Genomic DNA, 14,761 nt, shown 5'->3' on the forward strand with positions numbered 1-14,761 from the left:
GGCCCCAATGCCTAAATCCCAGGGACCAAAACTGGGAAATCAAACCCTAGCTCCAGGGGCCGTACCCCTTTGGATCTTGACTATAGCCCAGTAGGCCTTACCCGTGGAACCCCTAAACCTAGTTCCAGGGCCCCTACCCGTGGGGTCCCTAACCCTAGGTCCAGGGGCCCTTCCCATGGACCCCTAACCCTAGCTCCAAGGCCCCTTCCCCTGAGGCCACTTACCTTAGCTCCAGGAGTCCTACTCGTTGGACACCTAAACCTAGCTCCAGGGGCCCTACCCCTGGGGCTCCTAACCCAAGCTCCAGGAACCCTACCCATGGGCCCTTTATCCCTAGCTCCAGGTGCCCCACCCCTGGGACCCCATAACCTAGCTCCAGATGTCGCTACCCGTGGGGCGCCTAACCCTGGATCCAGAGGCCCTACTCGTGGGGCCACTAACTCTAGCTCCAGGGCCCTACACGTCGGGCTTCTAACCCTAGCTCCAGGGGCCCTACCTGTGGGAACCATAACCCTAGCTCCAGGGGCCTTACCACTGGATCCCCTAATCCGAGCTAAGGGGCCCTACCCGTGGGGCTCCTCACCCTGGCTGCAGGGACCCTACTCATGGGGCCCCTAAATCTAGATCCAGGGCTCCTAGAAATTTGACTCCTAACCCTATCTCCAGGGACCCTACACGTGGCGCCCCAACCCTTGTTCCAGTGATCCTACCCATGGGACCCAAACCCTAGTTCCTGGGGCCCTACCCATGGGGCCCCAACCCTATCTTCAAGGCCCCCACCCGTGGGGCCCCTAACTGTAGCTGAAGAGGCCCTACCCGTGGGACTCCTAATCTTAGCTTGAGGGGCCCTACCCCTGGGGCCGCTAACCCTAGCTCTTGGGGCCCCACCTCTGGGAAACCTAACCCTAGCTCCAGGTTCCCAACCCATGGGGCCCCTAACCTTATCTCCAGGGGTAACAGCCCTGGGATCCCTTATCCTAGCTCCAGGGGCCCCATCCCTTTGACTGCCAACCCTAGCTCCAGGGTCGCTACCTGTGAGGCGCTTAACCCTGGCTCCAGGGGCCCTACTTGTGGGGCCCCTAACCCTAGCTGCAGGAATCCTAACCGTCTGTCCACTAAACATAGCTTCAGGTGCACTACCCGTGGGGCTCTTAACCCTGCCTCCAGAGGCCCTTCCCGTGGTACCCCTAACCCTAGTTCTAGGGGCCCGAACCCTTAGTCCCCTAACCCTAGCTTCAGGTGCCAACCCGTGGGATCCCTAACCCTATCTCCAGGGGCCCCACCCCGGAACCCTTTTGTCATAAACAGATAGCTAAGGCTTAATGTCTCTTTCACCTGAAAAAAAAAGTAACCTGAAGCACCTGACTAGAGGACCAATCAGGAAACTGGATTTTTTCAACTCTGGGTGGAGGGAAAGTTGTGTCTGAGTCTTTGTCTGTCTGCCTGCTTTTCTCTCAGCTTTGAGAAGTGATTTCTGTTTTCTAATCTTCTGTTTCCAGTTGTAAGTACGAAAAGATCAGATAGAATTTATATGTTTCTTTTGTATTTACATGAATATAGTTGCTGGAGTGCTTTGGATTGTATTCTTTTTGAATAAGGCTGTTTATTCAATATTCTTTTAAGCAATTGACCTTGTATTTGTCACCTTAATACAGAGAGACCATTTGTATGTATTTTTCTTTCTTTCTTATATAAAGCTTTCTTTTAAGACCTGTTGGAGTTTTTTCTTTAGTGGGGAACTTCAGGGAAATTGAGTCTGTACTCACCAGGGAATTGGTGGGAGGAAGAAGTCAGAGGGAGATCTGTGTGTGTTAGATTTATTCGCCTGACCTTGCATACCCTCTGGGTGAGGGGGGAAAGAGAGATTAACTCTCGGTAATTCTGTTCTCTAGGACTGGGAATGGGGTGGGGGGAGTCCCTCTGTTTAGATTCACAGAGCTTGTGTCTGTGTATATCTCCAGGAGCACCTGAAGGGGGGAAGGGAAAAAGGTTTATTTCCCTTTGTTGTGAGACTCAAGGGATTTGGGTCTTGGGGTCCCCAGGGAAGGTTTTTGGGGGGACTAGAGTGCCCCAAAACACTCTAATTTTTTGGGTGGTGGCAGCAGTACCAGGTCCAAGCTGGTAACTAAGCTTGAAGGTTTTCATGCTAACCCCCATATTTTGGACGCTAAGGTCCAAATCTGGGACTAAGTTATGACACCCTTACCCTAGCTACAGGGGCCCCATCCCTGGGGCTGCTATCCCTAGCTCCAGGGTCCCTACTGTGGGGCGCCTAACCCTGGCTCCAGGAGCCATACTCGTGGGACCCCTCACCCTAGTTTCAGGAACCCTACACGTCGGTCTCCTAACCCTACCTGCAGAGGCCCCACCCATGGTACCCCAAACCCTAGCTCCAGGGGCCTTACCCTGGGTCCCCTTACCCGGCTCCAGGGACACTACCCGTTGGTCACCTAACCATAGCTCCAGGTGCCCTACCCTTGGGACCCCTACCCCGAGCTCCAGGACCCCCATTCCTTGGTCCCAAACCCTAGCTCTAGGTGCCCTACAAATGGGGCTCCAAACCCTAGCTCCAGGTACCCTACGCATGGGGCCTCTAATCCTATCTTCAGGTGCCCTACGCGTCAGACCCTTAACCATATCTCTAGGGGCTCTACCCGTGGGAATCCTAACCCCTGTTCCAGGGGCCCTAACTGTGGGGCCCCTAACCCTAGCTCTAGGGGCCTTACCCGTGGGGCCCCTATCCCTAGGTGCAGGGGCCATACCCGTAGGGCTCCTAACCCTATCTCCAGGGGTCCTACCCGTGGGGCCCCTAACTATAGCTCCAGGGGCTCTACCCATGGGTCCGATAACCCTTGCTACAGGGTCCATACCCGTGGGGCCCCTATCCCTAGATCCAGTGGCCTCACCCCTGGGACCCCTAACCTTAGCTCCAGGGTAGCTACTAGTGGGGCCTCTAACCCTAGTTCCAGAGGTCCAACCCATGGGACCCCTAAACCTAGCTCCAGGGTCCCTACCCCTGGGGCCCCTAACCCTAGCTCCAGGGGCCCAACCCATGGGACCCCTTACCCTAGCTCCAGGGGCCTCATCCCTGGGGCGCCTATCCCTAGCTCCAGAGGCCTTACCTGTAGGGCCCCTTGCTCCAGGGTCCCTACTCATGTGGCCCCTAACACTAGCTCCAGGGGCCCTATGCATGGGGCCCGTAACCCTAGCTCCAGGGGCCCTAGATGTGGGACTCCTAACCCTTTCTCCAGGGGCCCTACTCGTGGGGCTCCAAACCCTATCTCCAGTTGCCCTACCCATGGGGCACCTAACCTTAGCTCCATGGGCCCAACATGTGGGTCCCTTAACCCTATCTCCAGAAGCCCTACCAGTGGGTCCCCTAAATCTACCTCCAGGGTTCTAACCCTGGAGCCCCTAACCGTAGCTCAAGGGGCCATACCCGTGGGGCCCCTAAACTTAGCTCCTGAGGCCCTACCCATGGGACCTCTAAACCTAGCTCCAGGGTCCCTACTTGTCAGGCCCCTAACCCTACGTTGTGGGGCACAACCCGTGGGGAAACTAATCCTATCTCCAGGGGCCCTACCCCTGGGAAACCTTTCCCTAGCTGCAGGTTCCCCATGCCTTGGGCCCCTATCCATAGCTCTAGTGTCTCTACTCGTACGAACTCTAATCCTGGCGCAAGGGGCCCTACTCGTCAGGTCTCAAACTCTATCTCGTGGGGCCCTACCCATGGGACCCCTAACCCTAGCTCCAGGAGCACCATTCATAGGCCCTCTAACCTTGGCTCCAGGGGCCCTACCCATGGGGCCCCTCACCCTAACTCCAGGGTCCCTACACGTGTGGCCCCTAACCCTTGTTCCAAGGGCCCTACCATTGGGACTCAAACCCTAGCTTCAGGGGCCCTACCCGTGGGTCCCTTAACCCTATCTCCAGGGACCCTACACTTGGGGTCCCTAACCATATCTCCAGGTGCTCTACACGTGGGACCCCTGACCCTAGATCCAGGGGCCCTAACCATGGGGCCCCTAACCCTACATCCAGGGGCCTTACCCATGGGACCCTTATTCCTAGGTGCAGGGGCCCTACCTCTGGGACCCCGAACCCTAGCTCCAGGGACTCTACCCATGGGGGCCCAAAACCTATATCCAGGGGCTCTACCCGAGGGAAACCAAACGCTAGTTCCAGGAGCCCTGACCGTGGGACCTCTATCCCTGGCTCCAGGGGCCCTAACCCTTGGTCCCCTAACACTAGCTCCAGGATCCATAACAGTTGGACTCCTAACCCTAGCTCCAGGGGTGCCTCTCCTGGGACCCCTAACACTAGCTCCAGGGGCCCCTAGTTCCAGGGACCCTAACCATGGGGCCCCTAACCCTAGCTCCAGAGGCCCTACCTGTGGGACACCTAATCCTTGCTCCAGAGGCCCTACCTCTTTGGCACGTAACCCTAGATACAGGGGCCGAACCCATGGGGAACCTAACCCTATCTCCAGGAGTCCCACCCCTGGAAAACCTTACCCTAGTTCAAGGAGCCCCATCCCTGGGGCCCCTAACCCTAACTCCAGGTTCCCTATCCGTGGGACTCCTAACCCTAGCTCCAGAGGCGCTATCCGTGGGACCCCTAACTCTTGTTCCAGGAGCCCCATTCCTGGGCTTTCAAACCCTACCTCCGGGGCCATACACGTGGGGCCCCTAACCCTTGCACTAGGGTCCCTAACCCTTGGACACAAACTCTAGCTTCAGGGGCCCTACCCGTTGGGTCCCAATCTCTATCTCCAGGGACCCAACACGTGGGACCCCTAACCATATCTCTAGGTGCTCTGCCCGTGGAACCTCTAACCCTAGTTCAAGGGGCCTTAACCGTGGGGCCCCTAACCCTTGCTCCAGAGGCCCTACCTGTGGGGCCCCTAATCCTAGTTCCAGGGGTCCTTCCCGTGGGACCCATAACCCTAGCTCAAGGGGCCTCACCCTGGGACCCCTAATGCTAGCACCGGGGGCCCCATCCCAGGGACCTCTAATCCAGCTCCAAGGTCCCTACCCGTATGGTGCCTAACCTTAGCTCCAGGGGCCCTACCCGTGGGACCCCTAAACCTACCTCAAGGAGCCCTATTCCTGGGGCTCCTAACCCTAGCTCCTGGGGCCCTTCCCGTGAGGCCACTAACCCTAGCTCCAGAGGCTCCACCCCTGGAACCCAAAACCCTAGCTCCAGGGGCCCTCCCCGTGGTGCCCTTAACCTTATTTCCAGATACCCTACCCGTGGGACCCCTAACCCTATCTCTAGGAGCCCCACCCCTTTGACCACTTACTCTAGCTCCAGGGGCCCTACCACTTAGCCTTAACTCCAGGAGCACCCTCTCTGGGGCCTCTAACACTAATTCCAGGGGCACTGACCGTGGGGCCCCTAACCCTAGCTCCATGGGTCCTACCCGTGGGGACCCTATTTCTAGCTCCAGGTGCCCATCCTATGGGGCCCTGAACCCTAGCTCCAGGGGCGCTATGTGGGGCCCCTAACCCAAGCTCCAGGTGCCCTACCAATGGGGCCTTTTACCCTAGCTCCAAGGGCCCCACTCCTGGAAACCCTAACACTAGCTCAAGGGGCCTTACCCCTGGGGCCCCTACCCTACCTTCAGGGTCCCAAACCGTGGGGCCCCTAACCATAGCTCCAGGGGCCCTACGTGTGGGGCCCCTAACCCTAGCTCAAGGGTCCCTCTCCGCGGAGCTTGTAACCCAAGCTGCAGGGGCCCAACCCATTGGGCCCTTTACCCTAGCTCCAGGGGCCCCACCCCTGGAAACACTAACCCTAGCTCCAGGGGCTTCACCCCTGGGACTCCTAAACCTAGCTCAAGGAGCCCTACCTCTTGGTCCCCTAACCCTAGCTCCAGGGGCCCTACCTGTGGGACCCCTAACCTAAGTGCCAGGGGCCCTTCTCGTGGGACCCCTAACCCTAGCTCCAGGGGCCCCATCCCTGGAACCCCTAAGGTTAGCTTCAGGGACCTCATCCCTGTGGCCCCAAACCCTAGCTCCAAGGGACCTACCCGTCAGGCTCCTAACCCTGGCTCTAGGAGCCCTAAATGTGGTGCCCTTAACTCCAGCTCCAGAGGCCCTAACCGTGGGACCCCTAACCCTAACTGCAGGGTCCCTACCCTTGGGGCCCCTATCCATAGCTACAGGGGCCCCAAACCTGGGACTCTTAACCCTAGCTCTAGGGGCCCCTCTCCTGGGACCGCTAACCCTAGCTCCAGGGGCCCTACCCTAGGGCCCCTAACCTTAGCTCCAGGGGCCCTACCCGTGGGACAACTAACCCAAGTTCAAAGGGCCCTACTCCTTGGTCCCCTAAATATATCTGCAGAGGCGATACCCGTGGAACTCCTAACCAAAGATCCTAGGACACCACCCGTGGTTTCCCTTACCCTAGCTCCAGGGGTCCTACCCGTGGGGCCCCTAACTCTAGCTCCAGGAACTCTTCCCCTGTGACCCCTAACCCTAGCTCTTGCAGCCCAACCCGTATAGCCCTTAACCCAAGCTCTAGGGGCCCTTCCCATGGGGACCCTATCCCTAGCTCCAGGGGAGCTACCCCTGGTGCCCTTAACACTAGCTCGAGGGGCCCTACCCATGGCACATCTAACAGTAGCTCCAAGGGCTCTACCTCAGGGGCCAATAACCCTACCTACAGGGGCCCAGTCCCTGGGGAGCCTAGCCCAGCTCCAGGGGCCTTACCTGTGGGTCCGTTTACTCTAGCTCCAGGGGCCCTCCTCGTGGGGTCCCTAACCCTATCTCAAGGGGCCCCACACCTCAGAACCCGAACCCTAGCTCTCGGGGCCCGATCCCTGGGACCCCTACCCCTAGCTCCAGGGGCCTCACCCCTGGGACCCCTAACCCTAGCTCCAGGGGCCCGATCCCTGGTGCCCCTAACTCTAGCTCCAGGGGCCCTACCCTTGGGAACCCTAACCCTAGCTCCAGGAGACCTATTCCTGGGGCCTATAAAACTCCAGGGACCCTTCAAATGGGGCCCATAACTCTAGTTCCAGGCTCCCTACACGTAGGGCCCTTAACCCTTGCTCAAGGGGCCCTACCTCTGGAACGCCAATCCTAGCTACAGGGGCCCTACACATGGGGCCATTAACGCTAGCTCCAGGGGCCCTACATGTGGGGCACCTAACCATATCTCCAGGGGCTCTACTAGTGGGAAACTTAACCCTAGTTCAAGGGGCTCTACCCGTGGGACCCCTAACCCTAGCTCCAGGAGCCCTACCCCTGCGGCCCCTAGCCCTAGCTCCAGAGGCATATCTGTGCGTCCCCTAACCCTAACTCTGGGGTCCCCACCCCCGGAACCCCTAACCGAATCTCCAGGGGCCTCACCCCTGGGACCCCTAACCCTAGCTCCAGGGGCCCGATCCCTGGTGCCCCTAACTCTAGCTCCAGGGGCCCTACCCTTGGGAACCCTAACCCTAGCTCCAGGAGACCTATTCCTGGGGCCTATAAAACTCCAGGGACCCTTCAAATGGGGCCCTTAACTCTAGTTCCAGGCTCCCTACACGTAGGGCCCTTAACCCTTGCTCAAGGGGCCCTACCTCTGGGACGCCAATCCTAGCTACAGGGGCCCTACACATGGGGCCATTAACGCTAGCTCCAGGGGCCCTACCCCTGCGGCCCCTAGCCCTAGCTCCAGAGGCATATCTGTGCGTCCCCTAACTCTAACTCTGGGGTCCCCACCCCCGGAACCCCTAACCGAAGCTCCAGGGGCCCCATCGCTGGGGCCCATAACGCTGGGGCCCCTAATCCTAGCTCAAGGGGCCCTACCCATGAGGCCCCTAAACATAGCTCCAGAGCCCCTACCCTTGGGACCCCTAACCTTAGCTCCAGGGGCCCTACCCTGGGGCCCCTAATGCTAGCTCCAGGGGCAACACCCCTGGGGCCCCTAACCCTAGTTCCAGGGGCTGTACCCGTGGGTCCCCTTACCCTGGCTCCAGGGGCTCTTCCCGTGGGACCACTAACCCTAGTTTCAGGTGCCCTACCCGTGGGGTCCTTAAGCCTAGCTCCTGAGGCCTTACCCGTGGGACCCCTAACCCTAGCTCCAGGGGCCTTACGCCTGAGGCCTCTAGCCCTTGCTCCAGGGGCCATACTCATGGGGCCCCTAACCCTAGTTCCAGGGACCCCACCCCTGGGAACACTAACTCTAGCTCCAGGGGCCCTACCTGTGGGGCCTCTAACTCTGGCTTCAGGGCCCCTACACATGGGGCCCCTAACCCTTCCTCCAGAGGTCCTACCCGTGGGACCCTTAACCATAGCTCCAGGGGCTCTACCCTGGGGCCCTGTAACCCTTATTCCAGAAGCCATACCCGTGGGGAGACTAACCATAGCTCCAGGGGCCTGATCCTTGGAACCCATAGCCCAAGCTCCAGAGGCCCTATCCCTGGAGCTCCTAACCCTAGCTCTAGATTTCCTACCCGTGGGGTCCCTAACCCTGGCTAAAGGGGCTATACCCATGGGGCCCCTAACCTTAGCTCCAGGGGCCTTACCCCTAGGACCCCTAACCCTAGCTCCAGGGGCCCCATCCCTGGGGCTTCTAAATCTAGTTCCAGGGGCCCTACCCATGTTGCCACTATTCCTAGCTCCAAGGCCACTACCCGTGGGGCCCCTAACCCTAACTCCAGAGAACTTACCCAAGGGACCCCTAATCCTAGCACCGGGGGCCCCACCCCTGGGACCCCTCACCGTAGACTCAGGGGCTCCATCCCTGAGGCCTCTAACCCTAGCTCAAGGGGTCTACCTGTGAGTCTCCTAACCCTAGTTCCAGTGTCCCTACCCATGGGGCCCCTAATCTTAGCTCCAGATTCCCTACCCATGGGACCTCTAACCCTAGCTCTAGGGGCCCTACCCCGAGGGCTTCTAACTCTAGCTCCAGGGGCCCAACCCGTGGGGCCTCTAACCTATCTAGAGAGGCCCCACCCCTGGGACCCCTAAATCTAGATCCAGGAGCCCCATCCCTGGGGACAACAATCCTAGCTCCATTTGCCCTACCCATGGGGCCCCTAACCATAGCACCAGGGGCTCTACCTGTGGGGGACCTTACCCTAGCTAAATGGGCCTTACCTGTGGTGCCCCTAACCCTAGCACCAGGGGCCATACCCCAGGTCCTCTAACCCTAGCTCCAGGGGCCCTACCCGTGGGGCCCCTCACCCTGACTCTCGGGACCCTAATCGTGGGACCACTAAAACTAGCTCGAGGGCCCTACCTATGGAACCTCTAACCCTAGCTGCAGGGTCTCTACCCTTGGGGCCCCTAATGCTAGCTCCAGAGGCCCTACCTGTGGGAACCCTAACCCTAGTTCCAGGGGCTCTACCTCTGGGGCCCGTAACTCTATCTCCAGGGGCTGTAACCGTGAGACCCCTAACCCTAGCTCCAGGGCTCCTACCACTGAGGCGCCTAGCCCTAGCCCCAAGGGCCATAACTGTGGGGCCCCAGCCCTGGCCCCAGGGGCCCCACCCCTGGGACTCCTAAGTCTAGCTCCAGGAACCCTACTCGTGGGGCCCCTAACACTAGCTGCAGGGTCGCTATCTGTGGGGCCCCTATCCCTAGCTCCAGGGACCCTACACCTGAGGAGCCTAATGCTAGCCCCAGAGGCCCTACCCATGGGACCCCTAACCCTAGATCTAGGGGCCTTACCCCTGGGGACCCTAACCCTATGTCCAGAGGCCATACCCGTGGTGCCCCTTACCCTAGCTCCAGGGGCCCCATCTCTGGAACCCGTAACCCTCGCTCCAGGGGCCCTACCCCTTGGGCCCATAACCCTATCTCCAGGGGCTCTACCCGTGGGACTCCTAACCCTAGCATCAGGGGCCTCACTCCTGGGATCACTAACCCTATCTCAAGGGCCTAATCCCTGGGGACACAAATCCAATCTCCAGGTGCCCTACCCGTAGGGCCCCTAACCCTAGCTCCAGGGTCTATACCCGTGGTACCACTAATGCTAGTTCCAGGGGCCCTACCCATGGGGTCCCTACCCCTTGCTCCAGGGGCCCAAACCCTGGGGTCGAAACCATAAATGCAGGGGCCCTACCTCTGGGGCCCATAACTCTATCTCCAGGGGCCCTACGTGTGGGGCCCCAACCATATCTCCACTGGCTCTACCTGTGGCACCCCAAACCCTAATTCCTGGAGCCCTAACCATGGGTCCCCTAACCCTTGGTCCAGGGGCCATACCCATGTGGCTCCTAACCACAGGTGCAGGGGCCCTTCAACTGGGACCCCTAACCCTAGTTCCAGGGGCCCTACCTGTGGTGCCCATAACCCTAGCTCCAGCGATCCTGCCCTTGGGGAACCTATGCCTAGCTCATGGGCCCTACACATGGCCCCCTAGCCCTAGACACAGGGGCCCCATCCCTGGGGACCCTAACCCTAGATCCAGGTTCCCTAACCGTGGGGTCCCTATACCTAGCTCCAGGGGCCCTAGGCGTGAGGCCCCTAGCCCTAGCTCCAAACCTGTACCTGTTAGAAACCTCACCCTAGCTATAGGAGCCCTACATATGGGGCCCCTAAACCTAGCTCCAGGGGACATACCCGTGTGTCCTCTAACCCTGACTCCAGGTGTCACACGCCTGGGGCCCCTAACCCTAACTCCACAGGCCTTACTCTTGGGGCCCCTAACCCTAGCTCCAGGGGCCCTACCTTTGGGGCACCAAAACCTAGCTCCAGGGGCCATACCTGTGGGGCCCCTAACTCTAGCTCCAGGGGACCCACCGCTAGGACCCCTAACCCTAGCTCCAGGAGTCCCATCCCTGGGGCTTCTAACCCTAGCTCCAAGGCCCCTCCCCGTGAGGCCCCTAACCCTAGCTCCAGGGACCCCACCCCTGGGACCCCTAACCCTAACTCCAAAGGCCCCATCCCTGGGGCTTCTAACCCTAGCTCCAGTTTCTCTACTCGTGGGTCCCCTAACCCTTGTTACAGGGGCCTTACCCCGGGGGCTCCTAACCCTACTTCCAGGGGACCAACATATAGGGCATCTTACCCTGTCTCCAGGGGCCCCACCCCTGGAACCCCTAACCCTAGCTCCAGGGGCCCCATCGCTGGGGCCAATACCCCTAGCTCCAGGGACCCTACTCGTGGGGCCCCTAACCCTAGCTCGAGGGGCCCTACCTGTGGAACCTCTAACCTTAGCTACAAGGTCCCTACCCGTGGGACACCTAACCCTAGCTCCAGAGGCCTTACACGTGGGGCCCCAATCTCTAGGTGCAGGGGCCCTTTCCGTAGGGCTCCTAACCCTAACTCCAGGTGCCCAACCTGTGGGGCCCCTAACCCTAGTTTCAGCAGCCCTACGATTGGGGCACCCTAACCCTAGGCTCCAGAGGCCCTAACTGTGGGACCCCTAACCCTAGCTCAAGTGAACCTACCCCTGGGGCCCCTAACCCAACCCCCAGGGGCCATACCTGTGGGGCCCTTAACACTACCTCCAGTGGCCATACCCCTGGGACACCTAACCCTAGCTCCTGGGGCCCCATCCCTGTGGCCTCTAACCCTAGCTCTAAGGGCCCTACACGTTTTGCCCCCAATCATAGCTCCAGGGCCCCTACCCATGCCTCTTCTAATTGTAGCTCAAGAGGCCATACCCTTGGGACACCTAATTCTAGCTCCATGGGCCCCTCCCCTGGAACACCTTACTGTAGCCCCAGGGGCCCCATCCCTGGGGCCCCTAACCCTAGCACAATGGGACCAACCCATGAGACGACTAACCCAACTCCAGGGGCCCAACCCATGGGGCCCCTAACCCTAGCTCCAGGGTCCCCATATCTGGGGACTCTAACCCATCTCCTGGAGCCCTACCCGTGGTGCCCCTAATCCTAACTCCAGTTTCCCGAACCCTGGGACCTCTAACTATAGCTCCAGGGTCCCCATCCCTGAGGCCCGTAACCCTAGCAATAAGGGCCCTGCCCTTGGGGCCGCAAACCATAGTTCCAGAGGCTCTACCTGTGGGACCTCTAACCCGGCTCCATGGACTCTACCCCTTGAGCTCCTAAAGCTAGCTCCAGGGGCCCTACTCGTGGGGGCCCTAACCCTAGCTCCAGAGGCCCATCCCTCGGGCCCCTAACTCAAGATTCAGGGACCCTACCATGGGGCTTCAAACCCTAGCTCCAGGGGCCCTACACGTGGGGCCTCTAACCCTAGCTCCAGGGGCTCTACCCTTGGGACCTCTAAGGCTAGCTCCAGCAGCCCCATTCGTGGATCCCCTAACCCTAGCTTGAGGGACCCTACACGCGGGGCCCCTAACCCTTACTCCAGGGATCCTTACCACGGGTCCCAAACCTAACTCTAGGGGCTCTAACCGTCTGGCCCTTAACTCTAGCTCCAGTGTCCCCACTCCTGTGACTCCTAACCCTAGCTCAAGGGCCCCATTCCTGGGGCCCCCAACCCTATCTCCAGGTTCCCCACCCATGGGACCCCTAACCCTATCTCCAGAGGCCCTACCCGTGGGGCCCCTCACAGTAGCTCCAGGGGCCCCTCCCCTGGGAATCCTAACCCTAGCTCCAGGAACAACATCCCTGGGGCCCGTAACCCTAGCTCCAGAGACCCTACCCGTGTGACCCCTAACCCTAGCTCCAGGGGCCGTTCCCTTGGGGCCCATAGCACTGGCTCCAGGGGCCCCACGCCTGGGACACCTATCCCTGTTTTCAGGGGCCCCATACCTGGAGCCCCTAACCCTTGATCCAGGGCCCCTACCCATGATGCCCCTGTCATAAACAGATAGCTAAGGGTTAATGTTCTTTTACCTGGAAAGGAGTAACCTGAAACACCTGACCAGAGGACCAATCAGGAAACAAGACTTTTTCAAATCTGGGTGGAGGGAAATTTGTGTCTGAGTTTCTTTGTTTTTTGTCTTGTGTCTGTCCCTCTCGGCTATGGGAAGGATTTTTCTATCTCCTGCTTTCTAATCTTCTGTTTCAAAGTTGTAAGTACAAAGATAGGTTTGTTTTTTTTGTATTTACATGTGTGTAGTTGCTGGAGTGTTTTAAATTGTATTCTTTTTGAATAAGGCTGTTTATTCATTTTTTCTTTTAAGCAATTGACCCTGTATTTGTCACCTTAATACAGAGAGACCATTTTTATGTATTTTTCTTTCTTTTTACATAAAGCTTTCTTTTTAAGACCTGTTGGAGTTTTTCTTTAGTGGGGAACTCCAGGGAATTGAGTCTGTAGCTCACCAGGGACTTGGTGGGAGGAAGAAGTCAGGGGGAAATCTGTGTGTGTTAGATTTACTAGCCTGACTTTGCATACCCTCTGGGTGAAGAGGGAAGTGCTTGTGTTTCCAGGACTGGAAATAGGAGAGGGTGGAGTCCCTCTGTTTAGATTCACGGAGCTTGCTTCTGTGTATCTCTCCAGGAACCCAGGGAGGGAACACCTGGAGGGGGGAAGGGAAATGGTTTATTCCCCTTTGTTGTGAGACTCAAGGAATTTGGGTCTTGGGGTCCCCAGGGAAGGTTTTTGGGGGGACCAGAGTGCCCCAAAACACTCTAAATTTTTTGGGTGGTGGCAGCTTTACCAGGTCCAAGCTGGTAACTAAGCTTGGAGGTTTTCATGCTAACCCCCATATTTTGGACGCTAAGGTCCAAATCTGGGAATAGGTTATGACAGCCCCTAATCCTAGCTCCTGGGTCTCTACCACTGGGGCCCCTAACCCTAGCTCCAGGGGCGCAATCCCTGGGTCCCCTAATTTAAGTCCAGGAGCCCTACCTGTGAGACCCATAACCCTAGCAGCAGAGGCCCTTCCAGTTGGTCCCCTAACCCTAGCTCCAGAGGCCCTACCCGTGGGAGCGCTAACCCTACCTCCAGGGGCCCAACCCATGGGGCCCCTAACGCTAGCCCCAGGTGCCCTACACGTGGGGCCGTAACCCTAGCAAGAGAGGAACTTCCCATGGGACCCTTAGCCCTAACTCGATGGTCCATATCCGTGGGGCCCCTAACCCAAGCTCCAGAGGCCGTACCCTGGGAAGCCCTAACCCAAGATCAAGGGGCCCTGCTCATGGGGCCCCTAACCCAAGCTCCAGGGGCCCGACCCGTGGTGCCCTTTACCATAGCTCCAGGGAACCCACCCCTGAAAAGCCTAACACTTGCTCCAGGGGCCCCAACCCTGGGACCCCGACCCTAGCTTCAGGGACCCTAAGCCTTGGTTCCCTATACCTAGCTCCAGGAACCCTACCTGTGGGGTCCCTTACCCTAGCTCCAGTGGCCCTACCCTTGGGGCCGCTAACAGTAGATCCAGGGGCCCTTCCCATGGGACTCCTAACCCTAGCTCCAAGAGCCTTTCCCCTGGGGCCCCTAACCCTAGCTCCAGAGTCCCTACCCTTGGGGCCCTTAACCCTCGCTCCAGGGTTTCTTCCCACCGGGCCCCTAACCCAAGCTCCAGGGGTTCTACCCCTAGGGCCCTTTATCCCAGCTCCAGGGGCACCACCCCTGGAAACCCTGACACTAACTCCAGGGGCCCCAACCCTTGGACCCCTAGCCCTAGCTCAAGGAGCCCAACTGCTTGGTCCCCTAACCCTAGCACCAGGGACTCTACCCGTTAGGCTCCTTACCCTAACTCCAGGGGACCTACCCTTGGGGCCCCTTACTCTAGCTCAAGGGGCCCTTTCTCTGGGTCCCCTAACTCTAGCTCCAGTTGCCCTTCCCCTGGGGCCCCAAACTCTAGCTCCAGGGGCCCTACCTGTGGGGCCCTTAACCCTAGCTACAGGGGCCCTTCCATTAGGGTCCCTAATCCTAGCTCCAGGGGCCTT

The 14,761-nt window shown here is 59.0% G+C and overlaps 1 long non-coding RNA gene across 1 annotated transcript; it reads right to left on the reverse strand.

The window, feature by feature from the left end:
* Nucleotides 1-1,433: 1,433 nt before the first annotated feature.
* Nucleotides 1,434-13,525, reverse strand: LOC127050262 (uncharacterized). Its single transcript, XR_007774187.1, has 2 exons — nucleotides 13,059-13,525; nucleotides 1,434-1,631 (listed from the first exon to the last, which is right to left on the reverse strand). It is a non-coding gene; the product is annotated as an uncharacterized LOC127050262 (long non-coding RNA).
* Nucleotides 13,526-14,761: the final 1,236 nt, after the last annotated feature.

The sequence above is a fragment of the Gopherus flavomarginatus genome, chromosome 4 (genome assembly GCF_025201925.1).
Source record: "Gopherus flavomarginatus isolate rGopFla2 chromosome 4, rGopFla2.mat.asm, whole genome shotgun sequence".
In the NCBI taxonomy this organism is placed as follows: domain Eukaryota; kingdom Metazoa; phylum Chordata; order Testudines; family Testudinidae; genus Gopherus; species Gopherus flavomarginatus.